The sequence below is a fragment of the Sphaerodactylus townsendi genome, linkage group LG04, assembly GCF_021028975.2.
Source record: "Sphaerodactylus townsendi isolate TG3544 linkage group LG04, MPM_Stown_v2.3, whole genome shotgun sequence".
Taxonomy (NCBI): Eukaryota; Metazoa; Chordata; class Lepidosauria; order Squamata; family Sphaerodactylidae; genus Sphaerodactylus; species Sphaerodactylus townsendi.
Window position 1 is genome coordinate 99,032,667 of NC_059428.1, and position 14,383 is coordinate 99,047,049.

Here is a 14,383-nt window from a genome sequence, read left to right on the forward strand (position 1 = left end):
TTTGTGAGGGTAATTTATTGGATTTCAAAGGGCTTTTGAAAAAGTCACACACAGGAGGCTATTAAGAGACCTCGTAACCAAGAGGTGAGAGGTAATCTTCCAAGACTGGCAAAGGAATGGGTAGCAGAAGCTATGAATAAGTGGTCAGTTCACCAAATGGGAAAAAAAGATTATTAATGGAACACTCCAGGGAACAAAAACTACTGGTGTTCAATAAACTGTGTCAACAACCTGTCAAAATTATTTCATTAAAATTTTCTATTGGTGTGTTATGCAACAAAAACAGTAGAACAGTAGATTCTGATTCTGGGGTGAGTGTCTTTTTTGCCATAAAGTTGTGATTCAGAAGGCTGCTATGAATTTTAAACAGGAGTGCTGCAGATTCAGGGAATGGGTGAGGAAATGGGTGAGGTCTCTCAGAATGGGTGAGATCTCTAGCAATGGGTGAGGTCTCTCAGACTCTGCTGGAATCAGGGCCAACAATTCCAAGTGACATTAAGGAATGTTTTGCAGAGGTGGGGGGATTAAATTGGTGTATAATTTATCTTCTTGAGCCTCAAACTCCCTTTCTGAAAATCTCAAACAACTCCATGTATGATCTTCCTAAGTGACCAACCAGGCCCTTGCTTACCAGATGGAAATTGTGGTACCTAGTACTGCTGTTCTATCCCTGGAAGAGAGAATTCTTATCTTTCTTAGTCTTCTTTCCCCACATCTAAAATATTAGTGACTGGAATATTTCAAAGGCAATGGGAAAAAAACATTCAAAATGTAGCATTTTAATGCTGCCTGTGTGACAGTACAAAAGCAGGTTCATCAATAACCAGGCAAACCGAAATACATAGCTTGTGAGCTCCATTCAGCTTGAAGAGTCACATATTGTACAGGCTTCATGATGTATCCATGAGAGCCCACATTTTAATCTCAGTGATATATTCTTGATTGGATTGCCCCGATGGTATAGTAGTCCATTGCATCCCGTAGCTCACTCCCAGCTCAATTATTTAGGGTAATTAGGTCCCTTACATCCCTCTCTGAGAGATTGCAAAATGTTAGTAATTTGACTGTTAGCTGTGAGGCCTATGTGAGCCACTTTGTGGATAAAATCTTCTCACTTCACCCTGACCTTCCTGTCAACATTGATACGGTGAGTGAATTGGAGGCCCTTGTATCGGACCAAATCATCCAACTCTCCCAAGCAATATCAAAGGGATCCTGTCTGCTGTAAAGCCAACTATTTGCCTCTTGAACCTCTGCCCCTGATGTCTAGTTAAAACCAGTGGGGATGGGGTGCAGGGGCCCCTGGAGGAAGTGATTAAGCTGTCCTTGAGTTCAGGGGTCTTCCCAGGAAAATTGAAACAGGTTGTGATGAGGTTACTCTTAAACAAACTATCTCTAGATCCTCTTGATCCAGCCTGCTTGCTACCCAAAGTGATGGGAAGTCTCTCCCCTTTAGAGTGGGGAATTAGCAGAGCAGACTGTAGGCTAACAAAAGGTTGGGCAAGCTTGGAATCTTGATTGACTGTATATACGAGAGTCAGCTTTCACAAGAAACTTGCAGAAGAACAAATAAAGTTTAACCATTTTTATTAAGAGATAATAGGGGCTCAAAAGCACACAATAAAAAGCAGCAGAACACACACAGTCCTAGAATATAGACAGTTGTGAGGGGATAGGTCTGGAATAGACGAAAATATAGGGGGAGGGGCAATAAAAGTTATGTGATCTTGGAGCAGAATGGTTCGATGACAGAACTGAGTGACCCACACTTATCTCTGGAGGAACAACACTGTGGAACAATATCACAGACAGAGAGATGTCCAGAGATACTGAACACTAGTTACTGGGAGAGTGGGCTTCTTAAAGGGAGTTATGCAGAGTAGTCCTTAATCTCCTAGAAAAAGAGAGTTTCTGCCTGTCTTGGGAAAGACAAGAGACAGACATCAACTTTAATGGCTAGGTCATTGGTCTAACAGTTTGAGATATCAGCCTGATGTTCCAGGCTCAGGAGTGTCTCCAAAGGGAAGTTAACAGATGAATTACTGCTGTAAAACAATGACAATGTAAATGAGGTGGTCATTAAAGGTATTAGTCGAACATTAGTTAGTACAACACTGGGCAGGTAAGCACATTAAAAGCTCCATTGTCCAGGGCTGGAGATGGGAACTCTCTCCAGGGCAAGGTCTTTGTGTTTACTTAATCCTGTCAGGAAGAGTGTCAGAGAAGCATTGTGCAAGTTGATTTCAAGGGAGACACAAACTTACCTTAGTTCAGCCTGAAAGAGCAGGCTGGAAAAAACGGCCTGTTCACTTGAGGCTGAAAACCCTTGGGGCTCGCAATGTATCCTGGGAAGTGTAGTTCCCACCAGGCTGTTTTCAGCCCCAAATGAACAGGCCACATTTCCAGCCTGCACTTTCAGGCTTAACTAAGATAAGTGGGGGGGAACGGGAGGAGTCATGGGGGGCAGGGGAGCACTGCAGGGGGATTATTTTCCACCACCCCCAGGTGTGCGCCCGGTGCAATGAGCACACCCCTGCCCCCAGAGCTTTGCCTCTGGTAGACATCTGAACTGATATGGGTCAATGGTCCTGCTATTACTCAATCTTTCAGCAGTGCTTGACATGGTTGATTATGCTCTATAGACCCACCACCTTGTCAGTGTTTGTGTGAGTGGGACAGTCTTGCAATGGCTGATCACATTTTTGCAAGATCAGGGACAAAGGGTGTCACTAGGAGAGAGGGTTTCATCATTATACCCCTTGGTATGTGGAGTCATTCGGGAGGTCATCCTCTCATCAGTGCTTTTTAATATCTGTATGCACCCCCAGTATGCAGCTAGTCCAGAATTTGGACTGGGTTGTCATCAATATATTGATGACACCCAACTATATCTACTGATGGATGGCCAGCCAGGCACCATCCCAGATATATTGGCCAAGTGCCTGGAGGCTGCGATAAAATGGTTAAAACAGAGTTGGCTGAAACAGAATCCATCAAAGATTGAGGTCTTGAAGCTGGGCTGAGAGATCCAGGTCAGGGACATCTTGAGGGTCTGCATTTGACAACAGCTTCCACTATCAAGAGCCTAGATTTGATTCTAGATGCCGCACTTTCTTTGGAGACACAGGCCACGAATATAGCCAGGGTGGTATTTTTTTCACCCCCACCAAGTTAGGCAATTGATGCCCTGCATATCCCACCCTGATCTAGTCACAGTGATTCATGCAATGGTCAACTCCAGACTGGACACTTTATGCAGGGCCCCCCTTGAAGTTGTTCTGGAAACTTCAATTGATCAGAATGCAACAGTTCAGATCCTTATAGGGACTCCATGGAAAGCATAAGCATAAGCATTTATTGTCATTGTGCATGCACAATGAAAATTTACAGCAGCATTCCTCGATGCACACAATTTCAGACTCATACCCCATTCTCATTTTCCCCTTCCTCCACCCATCCCTACACAGCCCCAAACACATCAACACGAAGCCCCGGAGTTCAGCATCACCACAGCTCTAGAGTAGAAGCTGTCTCTAAGCCTCTTTGTCCTTGTTTTTATAGACCTGTATCGTCTGCCAGATGGTAACAGTTCAAAAAGAGAGTGTGCTGGATGAGACAGGTCTCTCAGAATATTTTGGGCTTTCTTTAGGCTTTGGGAATTATAGAGTTCTTCCAAGGAGGGGAGAGGGCAGCCGATAATCCTCTGTGCAGTAGTGATCACCCTTTGGATCGCCTTCCTATCCGCCACTGTGCAACTGGAGAAACATACACAGATGCAGTAGGTTAAGACACTCTCTATAGCACAGCGGTAAAAGGACACCAGGAGTTTTCCATTCAGTTGTTGTTTCCTTAACAGTCTAAGATAGTACAGTCTTTGCTGGGCCTTCTTAACCACCACGGCAGTCTGTACGTCCCAGGTCAAGTCCTCTTTAATCATAACGCCCAGAAATTTAAAACTAGCCCCCCGCTCTACTTGATCTCCATTTATAGTCAAGGGCTGAATTTCTGAGCTACTCCTTCTATAGTCCACTATAAGCTCCTTTGTCTTGTTGGTATTAAGAACCAGGTTATTTTCCCTGCACCATGAGAGCAATTGGTCCACCTCACTCCGATAGGCAGACTCATCCCCTCCAGAGATGAGCCCCACCACTGTTGTGTCATTGGCAAATTTGATAATGGTGTTACTATGATAGACAGGAGTACAATCATATGTATAAAGGGTGAACAATAAAGGACTCAACACACAGCCCTGTGGTGTTCCCATATTTAGAGTAAGAACTGAGGAAACCAGATTTCCCAGTCTAACCCGCTGGGAACGTCCAGACAAGAAGTCCCTAATCCACAAACAGATTGAATGTGAGAGTCCAAGATCCACAAGTTTTGTCACCAGTCTTTGTGATAAGATTGTATTAAACGTGGAACTAAAGTCCGCAAAGAGCATTTGCACATAATTCCCCTGTTGTTCCAGATGCATCAAAGCAGTATATAGCCACTGTTCTGCCAGCTGCACTGGCTCCAACTGGATCAGGTTCAGGGTTTTAATACCAGCTTTTAAAGTCCTAAATGGTCTGGGACCATCCTATCTGTGGGACTGTCTTTCCCACTATGCTCCCCAAAGAGCATTATGCTCAGCCAGTAACAACTTACTGGTGATCCCCAGCCTGAAATGTATCTGGCTGCTCTCAAACAGGGCCAGAGCCTTCTCAGCTCTGCTTCTGACCTTATGGAATACTCTGTCAAATGAGATCCAGGCCCAGGATCTGACACAGTTCCACAGGGGCTGCAAGACTGAGATGTTCCATGAGGCCCATGGCTGAGGATAATTTCATGTTGGTCTCCCTGTTCTTTCCTTCTCCTTTCCAGATTACCATTCCCTTCCTGTTCTTCTCCCTTCTATTTACCCCTTCCCCCTTGGTACGTTTCTTGTTTGTTCCCTTTATTAGTAGGGTAGAGCTTTGAATTTTAATGTGAATCTTGGATTTTAAATGTTGACCTATACATATAGTGTGTAATGTATCTATTTTAAATTGTATTTTATCTTGGTTGTAAGACACCGTGAGCCTGACTTCAGATGGGAAAGGTCAGAGTAGAAATTAATTAATTAATTTGTATTTTCCCCACTTTTATACCGATTTAATAATGTAATAATAATGTCTGATCATGTAAGGAAGTAATGGGGCAAGGAAAAATGTTGTTGGCTCACCCATAGCAAAAAAAATGTCATGTGGGGATCAATGGTTTGATTAGAGTCCCCATCGACTGTGCAATCCTATGAGTCTTTTAACAAAAGGGCAACCTGATACGGACTCACTGCAGAAATAAATCTGCACATGAAAACTCTTTAATGGCTTATAGGTTTTGCTTGCTGTGATGGTATTAGATGCTTTGGCTTCTCAGTGACCCTAGGTGGTACACAGTTTCTTACAGCTGACCCAGCTAGAGCTGATGAGAAGGTCTTTTCAATTCTAAGAATTTTATCAAGAGCATTCAGAACCAAAGGCATGACCTTGTTTAAAAAAAATGCTTTTGGAGGCAGGAGAAAATCAGCTTTCCGAACTTGTTCAGAATTGCTAGCTAATGGGGAATTTTCTTTGATAACGTATGTATACTACAGTGCAGCTGGATGTAAATCAAACTCAAAAGAGGCTCACTGTTTCTCCTTATTTATCAGCATTTTTACTTTGGTTAGCAGATGTTTCTTTGGTACTGTAACAGCTTTTATAATTTGCACATGTATTAATTTGACTGGCAGAAAAGTCAATGGACTGTGCTATACCTAGTATGTATTTAACATCTATAGATACATAATGTATGTCATATTGAGAATCATTAAAATCTGCCACGCGCTGTTCTGAAATATTTTAAATGTGTAGTTGTGTAGTAATAACTTTTGAATTTTGGTCGTTGGGTTGCTCAACTCCTATTTATGCCAGAGAAAAGATCATTTGAGGTCTGAGATGTAGCGTTAGGTATTCAGAGTATAGCTATGGTAATTTTTAAAAAGCAGTTAATTAGACACTCTTTGGATCAGCCAGTATCAAATAATAAAGAAATATTGAAAAGGCTCAAGTGTGTACATTTCACCAACATTTTCTTTGGTTTAAAAATTTCCACTTAAACAGTCAAGAACTGAATTTAGCTATACATTTATAGTATTCAAAATACAGAAGTAATTACCTTCAAGATCACAGGTTCACACCATTTCTAGCAACATCTCCATCATGTTGATTGGTGGGAAGTACATGTGTAGGGAGAGAGTATATATTTCAGGGATTCCAGAAGTTGAAATGTACTGCATTTCCCCCAAAATAGTCTATACTGGGGAGGTCTACCCAGTGATAGAGGCACTGCACAGATTTTACCACTGCTACAATGTTAATCCAAATACAGCAGTGGTTCTCAACCTGTGTGTCACGACCCCTTTGGGGGTTGAACAACCCTTTCACAGGGGTCGCCTAAGACTCTCTGCATCAGTGTTCTCCATCTGTAAAATGGATAAATGTTAAGGTTGGGGTCACCACAACATGAGGAACTGTATTAAAGGGTCGCGGCATTAGGAAGGTTGAGAACCACTGAAATACAGCATTTTACTCTTCTTCATAATAGTAAATGGCAGCCTTACACTGAAGAGAAAAAAAATGGGTGCACTCCAGGAAACCTTCACGCTGATGTTGAAGTCACTCCATCTGTGCAGCTGTCTCAATGTGTGGGGCACAGGCAGATCCACCAGACTCTTGCATCTCAAAGGACAGCTCATTTCCTTTCCCCGCAGCCTCACCCTCTCCCCCAAAAAACTCAGGACCTTCCCTTTCTAGAGAATGAAGAAAAGTAGGAACTGGGATATATAATACCATATTTACTTGAAAAGAAGATGACCCTGAATGTAAGACAATCTCCCTTAAATGGCTATACACAAACTGTTTTTTAACACTGTGCATAACTGAAATTTGTAAGCAAATTTCAGGCAGTTTCATCTTTTTATTAATGGCCTGTATGTGTGTGGTGTGTGTGTGTGTCTTCCTTTATGTGTATGCATGCAAAGGTATACACAGATGTACTCCAGTTGTTCAAGGTAACACTAAAGGAAAATGAGCTTGTTTTTATTTTTCAATTGCATTTTTTATTAGAAAGAGATTTAGGATGCTTATTGTGTAAAAATGGATTTACAGCAATGTTGTTATAGGACATTATTGGGATAGGTGTGGCAGCTTTTGCTAGGTGGACATTGAAATGCACCAACGTTTCAGATTGTTGTCATTGCGTTATGTAGTCTTTTTTCCTCTACCACTGTAATGCTAGAACCACGGGGCCAATTTTTAAAAGCTGTCGTATTGCCACATCAGAGACAGAAGAACCAGCAGAGAAAGCAGAACGATGCCAAATATCACACATACTGAAGAAAATAAGCAAATAAGGGATGCCGGGCTTTAGATATCATTGACCATTGATCAGAAATTCTCAAGAATTCTCAAGAATTCTCAAGAAATTCATGTGTGTGTGTATTTACCAATAAAAGGATACCAGTTATTTTAACCATAAAAAGAACTATGCCCACATTCATGTCCCCCACAAATAGGTACAACTGCCCAAATAGTGGAATTAAGACAGTTTGAATTTCCTGCCAAACACCATCTTTAATGACCAAAGCAAGACATCCTTTAGCCAGCCTTCGTGGGAAACGCCCATGGCTCAGTGGTGGAGTATCTACAGGCCCAATCCCTTGCACCCCCAGATAAAAAGACCAGCCAGTAGGTAATGTGGAAGACCCCAAGACCCTGGAGACCTGCTGCCAGTCTGAATAAGCAGAACTAATCTTAATGTGCCAGCTGTCACATTCAGTATAAGGCAGCTTCATGTATAACCTTCATGGGTGACCCAATTATTCCCCATCAGGATACCACTCTTTCCTTCCTTTCTCTGTACCTGAAAGCTTACTCTTTCAAAGCCTGGAGGAAAAAAATAATCTTTTGCTTTTGAACCATACCTTTTACTTTACAGCTGAAACCCAAACCTGTTCTTAAATCATGATACATTCTGTCATGCTGGTCATATGTGAAGTGTTCTGACTGCTTTTTTCCCTTTGGGACCCTTTTTGGATTATAGGATGCCAGACAATTGGCCCCTAGAATTGGACCTTTGATGGACTTGTAAGTATACATAGCTATAACCTCCCCACCACCCACCCACACACCCACCCACCCACACACACACACACACTTACTTGACAATGCTGCTCTCCTTCTGTGGCCTCTGGTATTTCCCCTCTTTAGAAGAGTACCTTGCAGTAGATGGATGCATGGAATATCTGGCTCATTTAGTGGTTTCCTGGTATTCCTTGTAAAGGTGCCTCACTAGATCCCTTTGTCACTAGATTCCTCATAATTGTTGCATGGGTCACAGCTATTCATTTAAGAATACATGTGGAATTTAAACCAATAGCACACATAGATTCTAAATCAATAACTCCTTTAGCCTAGGGGCAAGAGGCAGGAAAAGAAATCTTTCCCCCTTACCATCAAGCTATTTCAGTGTGGGTAGGGGGCATGCACACTGACATGTTCCATGGGTAGATATACCACCCTGTCCTTAGCCCTATAGCACATCATACTGTCCAAGTGTAGGAAGTTTTAAGAAGTAATACCAGCAAATGTTCTTTCCATTTGCCATGGAGAAGTAAAATGGCAGATGTATGAGTATTTTCTGGCACTTTAATTTTGAATACATACACTTGCAATCCAGTTGCTGAAAAAGCTAATGAAAAAATTAATCTAGTAGTTAACATGTCTATGCCCATCATCCTCTCTTAATTCCCACAGAATATATTTGATGCCACCTTATTTGACAGATTAATTGGAAATTTCTCACAAGCCTGTTTTCTCAGATGAGCAGTAAACCGCTGAAATCCAAACCACAGACCCATGTGAACCTACCCTCAACATAAGATAAGAGAATGAATGGATAAGACATATCTGTTGCACAATAATATCAGACTTACTTATAGTTTGTAATGAGTCTCATCTATGTTCAAGTCTATAGATCTTTTGTATTACTGCCAAAATCAAAAGATCTATCCACTACTTAATAAAAATAACCCTATCAAAAATGTGGGCAATTATTACCCAGTGTCCAATCTTCCCTTTCTAGACAAAGTGATTGACATATCCAGGTCCACCTGACCAACTCCAGGTATTCTGGATAACTCATCTGCTCTGTACCCTTTTCGGTCTGGCTTAGGGATAGTGATGGCTTTAGCTGATGACTTCTGTCTCAGTGTAGACATAAACCAAGCCTCTCTGTTGCTCTTGTTGGATTTATCTGCGGCCTTCAATACAGTAGATCATGTCATTTTGTTGAGGTGCCAGTAGACAGAAGTAGATAGGAGAGGATATATGTTAAACTCATACCTTAGGGACTGTCTTTCCCCTATGTTCCTACTTGACTTCTGTGCTCAGCAGAAGCAAATTTACTGATGGTCCCTGGCCTCTCAATGATGTGGGTAGCCTCCACCCGGGCTAGGGCTTTTACGGCCTTGGCCCCTGCCTGATGGAACACTCTTCCTCCAAACATCAGGGCCTTGCAGGATCTAGGACAGTTTCACAGGACCTGTAAAACAGAATTGTTCCACCAGACTCTTGGGGAGGCTGGCCGCTGATCTGCCATTTCCCCGCTAACCCTTGTATAACATCACACTTGGTTGATTTTATTATGTATTCAGCCCGCTCCCAGGAGTGCAGGAGGTCCTTTTCTCTGAGTTGCCATCTGCTGTTAGGTTTTTGTTGTAATGTTATGTTTTTAAATGATGGATTTGATTTTAATATATGTAATTTATTGCATTTTATTGAATTATGCTGCCTAGAGCCCTTCGGGGGTGGGGGGTATATAAAATCTAATTAATTAATTAATTAAATTAATAAACTGGTTGAAATCATTCCTCTTAGATCAGACTCAAAGGGTTGCTATTAGAAATCAGTTATCATGTGGGACCCATCCTGCAGATTTCCACATGGTGCAATGCTATCCACCATGCTTTTCAATCTCTATGTAAAGCCCTTACAAATATTTTTTTCATTTTGGGCTGATTGTCATCAATATGCTATTTGTATTCAGTGGTATTTGATTCCCAGCTCTGCCGCCTGAGCTGTGGAGGCTTATCTGGGGAATTCAGATTAGCCTGTACACTCCCACACACTCCAGCTGGGTGACCTTGGGCTAGTCACAGCTTCTCGGAGCTCTCTCAGCCCCACCTACCTCACAGGGTGTTTGTTATGAGGGGGGAAGGGCAAGGAGATTGTAAGCCCCTTTGAGTCTCCTGCAGGAGAGAAAGCAGGGATATAAATCCAAACTCTTCTTCCTCTTCTTCTTCTATATATCCTTATCCAAATCTCCTGGTGATGCGATAGAAGTCTTGGTTGCTTTGGTTAAATTAAACCATAAAAAGTCAGAGGTTATGCTGGTGCTATATATACTCATGTATAAGTCGACCCGCATATAAGTTGAGGCACCTAATTTTACCACAAAAAACTGGGAAAACTTATTGACTTGTGTATAAGTCAAGGGTGGGAAGTGCAGCAGCTACTGGTAAATTTCAAAAATAAAAATAGATACCAATAAAATTACATAAATTGAGGCATCAGTAGGTTAAATGTTTTTGAATATTTATTTCAAAGAAAAACAGTAAATTAGCTCTGTAAGCTCTGATTCTCCCTTTAAATCCACTCAGAAGGGGGGTGATTTAAAGGGAGAATCTGGGGACAATTTGAGGGGGCCTGTCAGGGGAGGAATATTTATGTTAGCAGTACCAACATTTCAGAGTATCTTTAGGAGACCCTCCTGATGATACCACCCAAGTTTAGTGAAGTTTGGTTCAAGGGGTCCAAGTTATGGGCCCTCAAAAAGTAGCCCCATCTGCTATTGGCTCCCATTGGAAACAATGGGGGATGGGAGCACCCCCTTTGGGGGTCCATAACTTTGGACCCCCTGAACCAAACATCACTAAACCTGGCTGGTATCAGCAAGAGATTATCCTGATGATGCCACCCAGGTTTAGTGAAGTTTGGTTCAAGGGGTCCAAAGTTATGGACCCTCAAAATGTAGCCCTATCTACTATTAGTTCCCATTGGAAACAATGGGGGATGGGACACCCCTTTTGGGGGTCCATATCTTTGGAAACCCTGAACCAAACTTCACCAAAATTATATGTGAGTATATATGGTATGTGTCATTCAGAAAATTGTACTCCCCACTCTTGATGGAGTTTAGCTGACCTTTGCTGATTCAAAAGCATACTGGATTTATCCCCTTCGGGCACAGGGCAGTATACTAAAATTAATTGATTGATTGATTGATTTATTATTATTATTATTATTATTATTATTATTATTATTATTATTATTATTATTATTATTATTATTATTATTATTTTCTTGCTGGAAGAGCAAATCAGTGCATCTGCAAAAAAAAAAGTTGTTTCTACTAACTCAGTCTCGCTTGTAAGATGGCTCCTTACCATGACATGACTAATCTTGACACCTGTATTCACACCTCAGTAATACTGACACTCCCCTCAAAATCAATTCGGAAATATCAGTTGATGAAAAATAGATGGAACTTGCATATTCCATTTTGCAGAAACTCCATTTGTTGCCTATTAGTTACCAAGCTTAATTTAACCTATTGGCTGTCACAAACCAAGCTCTTCATGGCCTTGGTCCCTCTTATCAATATGACCACATTTCCTCTATGCTCTGCCACACCAGCTTCATTCATCTCAGTTGGGTATTCTGCAGTTGACAACCCACAAATGAGCAAAATCAACACTTGACCATACGTGTGCTTTCTTTTTTTGCGGTCTCCACCTTATGGAATGGCCTTCCCAAAGAGGTTCCCTATCTCCAGGCTTTTTCAAGCTATGCAATATTGAATTATTAAAGAGAACTTTTCAAAACAGTTAGTAGGGCTACATTGTACAAAATGGGATACGAAGTTATTTGGATAAATGATAAGCAATTGTGCCGTATTTATTTTTGTTTACTTGTTTTATCATTTATAGTCCTTTCTCACTTGGACTCAGGGGATTGTGGTATATACTATTGTGCACAGCATACTGTAAGAAAGATCCTACTGTGTAATTTTTGTATTGTTTAATGTATCATGTTAATATTTATGCTTTGCTTTAGTTCTGTCTTTCAGGTTTCTGATTGATTCCATGGTTCCACAGTCCTATTCTTATTTAATATTGAATGTCCTGTTTTGTTGATTGTATTGACTCACTTTGTGTAATCTACCTTGAGTTTTTGTGAGAAAGGTGAATAACATGATGAATAACATATATAAGTAATAAATAAATAATTTTTTTGTAAGCCAAGAAAGTCTTCATGCGTGTATTCTTTGAGCAGCACTTCACACGGCAACTCCCAAAAATATGGGAAGGTTTCAAAAGCAGTTAGATCAACTGTTCAGAACAAAAAAAAAATCCACTGGGTGAACATGAGCCTCTTGTGAAGAGTGTCTTCCTAAGCAAAGTCACTTGGTGTGGCCATTATTATTCCATTTTTGGCAGCATTCGCAAATTGTGCTATATTGCCCAAGTGTTGTAAAGTAGCTAGCTTTCACAACTGGACTGCCTTGTCAATACAGAAAAAAAATCCAGTTGAGAATAATCTGCTTACCACAATGACAGCACAAAACCCAGCCACATGTTGATGCAGCCAACAATTCCTGTCCTTTCCTCATGTCATGTTAAAAGGTATGAGTTAGGTTCCTGGAGGATCCAGTTATTCACCGCACCCAGACCTTCTTTAATAAGGATGGTGCACATACAACTGTATCCTTTTATTTTATCAAGTCAAATTATGCATAACAGTGTGTTAATGTTGATAAGGCCAAGATGATACTTAGTAATGAACATCCTCTATATGAAATATTTTGTACTGTCTTTTTAAAAAATCTAATAAAAGTAAGGGTTACCATATTAGGGTTACCAACACTTCCACAGCAAATGCCAGCAGATTTTGTTGGTGGTGCCTGGGGAGTGCTGAAGTTTGGAGAGGATGTGATGTCCCTTCTGGATGACACTCGGCTCATGGGGTCCACTGTATCATCTTTATCATAGAAACTAGTGGGTATTCTTAGAATGTCACTATATGGAGGCCATGTTTTCGCTCACTTCTCAGTTCCTTGGGGGCAGGGAATTGGACCTGGGAGCTGGTGATTCCCAGTCCCAGGCAGGTAATGGAAGACCTTGAACATTTGATAGTAGTAGGATTTTCTTATTACTTTAAATTATGTCTTGATAATTGTAAGCTTTCAGGATGATGTGGAGTTGGGATATACCTTTGAGCACCCGAAGTGCTATGCTGGCAATCTTGGGTCCTGCACTGACAAAATGCATTTACAACAAGAGTTACAGTAAGTAGTTAGGAGAGATTGAGTGAAAAAGCTATCTGGATCCAACCCAGTACCATTTTCCCTGGGTGCTATTATAGAAATACTTAGAAGATGAGATCATGGACTGGACTGCATGGAATAACAACAGCCCATATGAAAGCAAAAGTATAAAACTTGCACAAAAAGAAAACAATTGTATCTTCACTATCATTTCAAGTGCGGAAGACCTATCACAAAATATTTATTCTGGTTTCAAAAGCAAATTAAATCTAGTAATGTGAACCAACTGTTGTTGTACACTCTATTTCTCAGTATGTATATGGCTGGTTTTAAAATGTGTTACATTGCTATATTGTTGCAGCCATTGCACAATTGCTTCCACAAGCAGAATTGCACTAAATACATTTTCCTTTATGCTCATACATCACTAGATCCAACCCTATTTTTAAATTTAAATGGATTTTGAATTTAAATTTAAAAGTATTTTTGAATTTTGAATTAATTTCTACATGGTATTAGCACAACATCTATATATTGCTCATGTAACATCTGTACGTAACATTTTTGTGGCTCAGTTTTTCCTACCTTTAAGAAAGATTAGAAGGTGTATATTTTAGGATTTTATTGTAATTCTACCATATGTTTTAATGATATGACATATTAGCATAAAAGTTATCAACCTGCAAAACAGCATAGCAAGCAATTTAAGTTTAATGTACTAATCCTGCATTTGTTAATTCTTAGGCAATTCTGGGCCACTGAACTTTGGACTCATTTGGCTAGTCTGGCATGGTGAGAAAGAAGACTTCTCTCAGTAAAGCAGTGAGTAAAGCCTGAAAGAATGGCCTAGTCGAATGTAGCAGCTTTTCAGAATTCAATGCTCAACTAATGCTCAGCTCAAAACTCATTGGTTTGACTGATATGCACAAAATAATTCTTTTTGCTTTGGGTTCATTTTAGTATTACCTTTTCTATTTGTTTTCTTAATTTTTGTTAT

General features: G+C 40.6%; 1 long non-coding RNA gene across 4 annotated transcripts in view; it reads left to right on the plus strand.

Moving 5' to 3' along the window:
* The window catches only part of LOC125430861, a 236,557-nt gene that overhangs the window by 77,445 nt on the left and 144,729 nt on the right, over positions 1–14,383 (plus strand). For 3 of the 4 annotated variants that reach the window (XR_007244236.1, XR_007244235.1, XR_007244238.1), the window contains one exon: positions 14,131–14,208. The exons of the other annotated variant lie outside the window; for it this stretch is intronic. This is a non-coding gene — a long non-coding RNA (uncharacterized LOC125430861). The remainder of the gene's footprint in view (positions 1–14,130; positions 14,209–14,383) is intronic. 4 annotated transcript variants of the gene reach the window in all.